Consider the following 7500-nt stretch of genomic DNA (forward strand, 5'->3'; position numbering starts at 1 on the left):
GACCCAAAGAGCCCTAGGAATCCATCCCTTGAGGGCACTCTTGCCAGGGGAAGGTCCTCCTCAGAGGCTGCTTTCGTGGAGGGAGGCAGGTTCTTGCCAGCTGTGGAGGTGGGTATGGGAGGGCCGGAACCACAAGGGTGAGGGACCCCGAGGCGCCCTAGGGAATTCATTTCTGAGGGCACTCTTGCCAGCCAGGAAAGGACCTCCTCAGAGGCTGCTTTCCTGGAGGGAGGGGTTTCCTGCCAAGACAGAAAAGCAGGTATGGGAAGGCCTGAACCATATGGGTGAGGGGGCACCAAGGCGCCCTAGGAAGCCATCCCCAAAGGCACCCTGTGTATAATGACTGTATACTTCTTTAGTATGTCAGATTTAAATTAAACCTATGATGGTAGTGAGACAGTTTACACATTACCATTTTTGTTTAATAATTTCTTTAGTTAATTCAAGTCAGGTCAGCCTTATGGCAGCAATGTTCCTTGCCCAAATAGATTCTATAAATCTGGTAAGCTTTTGGAGGGAAACACAGGCCTGGTGAGGACCTTTGGGCTCGTCAAACCTGTTTACTAATTGTACTTTTCAGATCAATATTTTCCGTGTCAAATGAAATCTCACTCATTCAGATTTATTATTATTATTATTATTATTATTATTATTATTATTATTGATGATGATTTTAAACAGTATTCACCATTTGTTTCTTTGGATATAGCGTTTATTTCTTATCCCAGATTATTATTTTCTATATCTAATATTTAAAGTTTAGAGAGAACAATCGTATATTATAATTCACATACACTTCGCTGAATAAACAAAGCTCAGTATCACTACTGATATTATCATTAAATATCATTACTACTAGTAAAACGGGAATAATAATAATAATAATAATAATAATAATAATAATAATAATAATAATAATAATAACAAAAGCTACGATGTCCTAATTCGACAAGAGAGAGAGAGAGAGAGAGAGAGAGAGAGAGAGAGAGAGAGAGAGAGAGAGAGAGAGAGAGAGAGAGAGAGTTTAACTGCTAAAGTCACAGGGTCTAGCTCAAAGCTTAAGATGCTACCACTAGAGGTAGGAGGAGATGGTGAAGGCAATAAATTAAGAGTACACTTCTTCTTGCTGAGCCAATCCTCCAACAAATGAGAAGTACAGCCAGTTGCAATCGACAAGAGAGAAATAGGTGTTGGAAGGCAAGACCCTCATCCCAAAACACAAACTGGTGTCTTGGCAGTGTAGGTTTTCTACTATTGTATGGCAATCCAGAAGTCAGATTCTCTCTTAAGGGGGAATGCAAAAATGGACTTACCATAGGGGACACCACTGCCCCTACCCAAAACAAATCCAACTCCCAAGAGTTGAAATTAAACTAACAACCTTTTCAAATTTACCAAATCTCTTTTCCTGAGCCGTAAGAGGAACAGAGGTCGGAGCTGGTGAGGAAGAAGCGCCAGGAAGTGAAACTGATGAGGAAAGGAGAAGGGAGAGGAGGAAGGTCAGCGGAATAAGAGAAGGGAACAGCCCATGACCTGCTCTAATTAACTGCCTTCTCAATCTATCTGCTTCTCTCTTCTTCCTGTACCTAATACACTCTTTTATTCCCTCATCTGACCACTCAGAACATTCCTCACTCCCTAGGTTGAAATCACTTTCCCTGCCCCTACAAGCAGCGCCAAAATATGATTATCATGTTCTGCTGAATACATCCTGTTAACAAAAAATTCATTTCTACATGACCTAGCGCATTTGTTCTTGCTGCTTCGGGTGGAGGACATGCTAGAGAAAAGAAAGTGAGGTCACAGTACCACAATACAGTAATCTGCAAAACAGCCAAAACAGTCTGTGAATGCACAGATGTATCCGCCTTTAAGATAACAAGAATTCTGACTAGAACAAAAACACTGTAGTCTACAGACACCTGGTGGAGAACAGGTGAACTAGACAGTCCACCCAGGTCATCCAAGCATTCTTCTCCTTTCTTTGAAGGCTGATCACACCTACGGTGTGAAGATGTAACTAACTCTAATGGCAAGTAAATTCATCCCATATAATTGTCCTTGTTTTGATACAAACACTACTGTAATTGAAGACTCAGAGATTCTGCAGGCTGCAGTGGAGCAATGCTCCGAAATTCCTAAATTTACAAACAGAAAACCTCAACTCAAAGTTTTTCTCTGGAATGGTGGATAGGACTAATTTTTTTTTTAGGGCATGGGGCAAGAATTTTCACCAGCTGAAATGAAACGGAGAGAATCAGCTCTGAAACTTCCTGGAAACTGAAGTCCAGGAAACAGCCCAACTTCATCTTATGAGTACATGATCAGAGTTATGAAGTTATGTTTTCTAAGAAACACTGAGTTTATCAACTGAATGTCAGTTATGACAGGACAAGGGAAAACTGGAGTGGAAAACATGAAAGCCTTAGCTAATTTAGTAGTCAATGAAGCCATGTGGGTTCGAATTAATCCCACTGATAAAACTGGAGCACCTGTAGCAGACTTGTGTTACCTGCTTCTGACAAGTTCTTCCAAGGGTTTGTACTTTTGGATGCTGAGAAATCAAGCATTTTTTTATCAACTTCACTGTAACTAAAAAAAAATTCTGCATAAGCTCTAAAACATATTAGCATCACTATCATCTCTTCAAATTCAAAAAACCAAAATTTTGTAAATTATGGAAGAGCTTCAAACTCTCAGGAAGCCTTACCTTCAATTTCAGATGAGCAGCCTTTCTGTCAAAGGGTACATCACTGGCCTTTTTTTCATATCAGTATTCAGGCCTCAGTGTGAACTCAAATTTGGTCTTTTAGAACTGATTACGCAAGATCAGAGGCATCTTTCACAGCTTCACAAAGTACTATGAAGATTTGTAAGCTAAATTAGTCAAAAACCTTTGCCTTTTAACTTTCCTATTACACTGATATTTTTGACCACCAGCTTTAGTAATCAAATGTAATTATATCACAACCAAATTCCCTTTAGTTCTTAATGATTTTCAACAAAACAAAATAAACCTGGTGAGGAGAATATTTCATGATTAACAATGTAATAAACTAAACCCACTTCATTTCAGAAGCATACAATCCTTTCAAATATTTCCTAAACATCTAACTTCCACCAAACTAACAATCACACAGAAATGTTCTGAATATCAGTCACTATGTCACCTTCAACATCAACCATTATGTATTCAAATTCTCAGGCATGAAAGCTTTGTCATAATCGTTACTCACAGCAAAACCTTACCGGAAACTCTGTCTCATAACCATCATTCTTCTTCCCTAAAACTTCCAAGGCCAGGAGGGCCTTACCATAAAAATGAGGCATCTTTCTTGTCCACTGAGATCACCTCCTGTGTCAGATGGCTGGTTCCTTTTAAGCTGCAATCATCTCTGCAAAGAGTATTTCAAGTGATGTATCTCGAGTCACGACTTGACCTTCACAAGCATCCAGATTCAACATCTGATTGTTATTTTCATATCTGATGACTACACAGCCTTTGAAGCAGGTCACAAAGTACTTGACATAACATACTGACCATGGCTAACATGACTCTAGGTATTCTGTAGAAGCATCATTAAAGAACCACCAGACATATTCAAGCTTCTAATAGTCATGTTACACCAATTCTTTATGAACCTAGGCATTTCAAACTGAATGGTAAAAATATATAAAAAAGAATTTATTTTGAATGAACTATAATCACATCACTTGTCAGGAACAAGACTCCTTCTCAGGACACAATTCGAAATCCTTGCGTCGGAGACCCTGGTAGTTGTGACGCCAGATAACCCACAATTAATCAATCAATCAATCTCACACTTCATATTCAAACCTTTATTTCTACTTCCTAAAGCCTGTCACCCATGGACTGATCACTCACAGAACAAACAAGACATCAATCATAGCTGGGTGAAATCTTCCTTGACAAACCACTGCCTCCTGTGTAGCAAAAGTGTTCAACAATCACAGGATCTGGGTGAAACTTGTGGTTTCCTTCTTGTAATATTAAAATTCCAACCTCATCACTTGTCTCCATAGCATATAATCCTCATTATTTCAGTGAAGCTGAAGTCCTACTAAGGAGGAATGCTAAGCTTCCTGTATTTCTACTGTATTCATCCAAAACTAAGGGGAGAAATCTGGTATTCATCCTGTATATTAGACTGGTCTGACTTACAGGCCCAGGAACTTGTGTGGTTTACAGAACTGGTGCCTTTCCCTTCCAGGGGGACGTGAGTCCCCTCCTCTCATACCTCTACAAGACCACACTGACCCAGTCAGTCCCCAGGGCGCATGTCTGCAGAAGCCCTCCGCATCCCAGCAAAAGGAGCAAAATACAAGGTGGAAAATACGGTACACGGACGGGATGCCGAATGCATTTTTGTCGAAGGACTAGATGCAGAAGCCAGGAAGCCGAACGGACAGAATGCCGAACAGACATAATGCCGAACAGACACAATGTCGAACAGACATCAAGTCGAACGGACAAAATGCCGAATATTGCTAAGATTACGAAAGATAAATATAAGCAAAAATAATGATAGTTAAGATTTTTTTCTTCAATGAAGTTTGACTTTTCAGTAATTCGATAATTACTATTTAACTGCTAGTTTAATTAACAGTTACCTAGTTTACTAATACTGCTTTGTATTTACATTTTTTTTTCTATATTCAGATTTGACTATGGAATTTATTTTTTGCGAGTTCAACCATGGAATTCACTAAGACAGGACGTGGTGGCCGAAAATTGCTTCATAATGGATATTCATACGTTGTCGATAAAACTGTTAAAGAAACTACTTACTGGAGATGTGAGCGACGAAAAGTGTGCGGTGGTAGAATTAGAACGATCAGTGATACCGAACATGGACAAGCTTCAGATCATTCACATCCTCCCGACGGTGCTCATAATACCATTTTAAAAGCTTTGGATAAAATGAAGACTACAGCAGAACAAACAGAAGAGGTAACAAGCCGTGTAATAAATAATGTCTTGGAAGAACTGCCGCTCAGCATTGCTGGTTCTATGCCTAAAAGAGAAACACTTACAAGAATGGTAAGGAAGGCGAGCAAGAAAGAATGAAGAAAGTGAAGACTTGGACATGACAATCCGTGGCGAGAATTTTCGTCTTTATGAAACCACCTCTGTTACAATTTTATCGACAGAAAATAACTTGAAATTATTATCTAAAAACAAGCATGGTTTGCCGATGGCACATTTGACTCCGCTCCTTTAAACAAACAGCTTTATACCATACATGCCATTGTTTTAAAAAGTAAAACCTTGCCATTGGTGTATTGTATTGCCAGTAACAAAGAAGAAAAACATATGACGAAATTTTTGGATTTTTAAAAGCAGAGGTGTTCAGGAGCCTGATTCAATAACTGTTGATTTCGAAAGAGCAACAATAAATAGCATTAAAAAGAACTTTCCTAATACATCTATATCAGGCTGTTTCTTTCATTTCGGCCAATGTTTATGGCGGAATATCCAGTCTTGTGGTCTACAGCAGTGGTATGTTGAAACCAGTAATGCTTTTTCATCAAAGCAGTTACAAGCACTTGCTTTCGTCCCACCTGCAGATGTACACATGATTTATTTGACGAATTGGTGAATTCCTTAGATGCTGAAACTGATGAATTACTAAGTGATTTTTTTTTTTACTTCGAAAAACGTGGTTAGGGATAATCCAGCGAGGTCGAAGGAGGAAACCATTGTTTGATGTTGATTTGTGGTCTGTTCACACTAGAGTTAATGATAATTTACAGAGAACAAACAATTCCCTTGAAGGCTGGCATCAGGCTTTTAAAAAGAGAATTAATGTAACCCATCCAACACTCACCAAATTACTAAAGGTTATCAGAAATGAACAAGCATGTAATGAAATTCTAATTGAGCAGGCTTCTGCAGGGATTGATATATCACGACCTAACAAGAAATACGATGCCATTAACGATAGAATAAAATCCATATTTTGTTCTTATGATAAGGACGAAGGATTAGCGTTTCTACGATCTCTGGCTCACAATTTTTAAATATTCTTTATTTTCTTTTTATATTATACTATGTCGTTTTCAACTATTTTTTACCCATCAACACATTTTCTCTTTTGCAGTATATTGTAACATATTGTAGAAATGAAATATTTATCAAGCATTTTACTTTTAAAAACATTGTCGAAATAAAATAATTATCAAGCATTTTACTTTTATTTTGCTCCTTTTCTCTTTTATATGTGTTCTGAAATTTTCAAAACAAACAAAGAAAAAGCCTTCTTATCGATTTTCTAACGACTGAAAAAAAACTGTTATTGTTTTTTTTTCTTATAGTCAAATTTGAATAAAGAAAAAAAATATTCGGCATTTTGTCCGTTCGACTTAATGTCTGTTCGGCATTGTGTCTGTTCGGCATTATGTCTGTTCGGCTTTCTGTCCGTTCGGCTTCCTGGCTTCTGCTTCTTGTCCTTCGACAAAAATACATTCGGCATCCCGTCCGTGCACGGAAAATACAGACCTTATTCAATATGGAACAACCACCATACAGTTACAGCATTCTGGATAACATTTGCCTTTAAACAATTAACCTAAGTAGATCAAAACAAACTCCAGATACAACGAGTCTTCTGAATTCTGATACAAAGAGTCTTCTGTATTCTGATAAGTGTCACAAGAACACCAAATACATGAGACAGAAGGAAAATAAAAAATTCTGCTAAACAAGTAAGTAAAAGTTCAACTTCGTACAAACAATCGCTTCCTACTTAGGGAAATCCACATAAAGGCAGCATTCAGTGACTGCTCTCCACAACACACCACAAATGTTGACCGTATTTAAGGGCATCAAACATCCTGTCAAATGCAGATTGTGGAACCCTGTGGTCTTCAACTCAAGTTTTGTCAATAAAAAAAAAATATGGTCTTCATTGCAAAAGCCAAGATGTCAATAAGCAAAATTAATGAACATTAGCAATATAAGATTTACACATTCTGTGAAAGCTTCACCAGTTTCAAGGATCAGCTTTGATATCACAGCTAATATCTGGTCATCCACTGCAAAGAAAGACTTTTTAAAGAAACATAAACAGCATCAAAGGCATTTGTGCAATAAGAAAAGTTCTGCAGGTTAGTGGTCTGGTTAAACTAAGATATATTTAACTTTTACACAGCATACGAAGTTAAGTAAGCAAACAGCAAAGTCACTTAGAACAGTACCACTGACAATCCATCAGTGATCACAATTTGGAAATAAACCAAGTGTCTATGTCCTTGACTCCTCTAAGTTCTCCTGTAAGGTCTAAGTTGAGGGTTCACAACATTAATACCACTTGAAAAGTGTGACCACTTTGCATATAATACTTGACAGAGCCTTCAGTGAATTACATTCACTGAGTCACATTTGATTTATTGCTTCTCTTCAGCACAGCTTCCAAAATCACGAGTTGACCAGATCAGCCAGTCTTCTCACAAGATACTGAATCCTAATCAATCCTTTAT

The sequence above is a fragment of the Macrobrachium rosenbergii genome, chromosome 39 (genome assembly GCF_040412425.1).
Source record: "Macrobrachium rosenbergii isolate ZJJX-2024 chromosome 39, ASM4041242v1, whole genome shotgun sequence".
In the NCBI taxonomy this organism is placed as follows: domain Eukaryota; kingdom Metazoa; phylum Arthropoda; class Malacostraca; order Decapoda; family Palaemonidae; genus Macrobrachium; species Macrobrachium rosenbergii.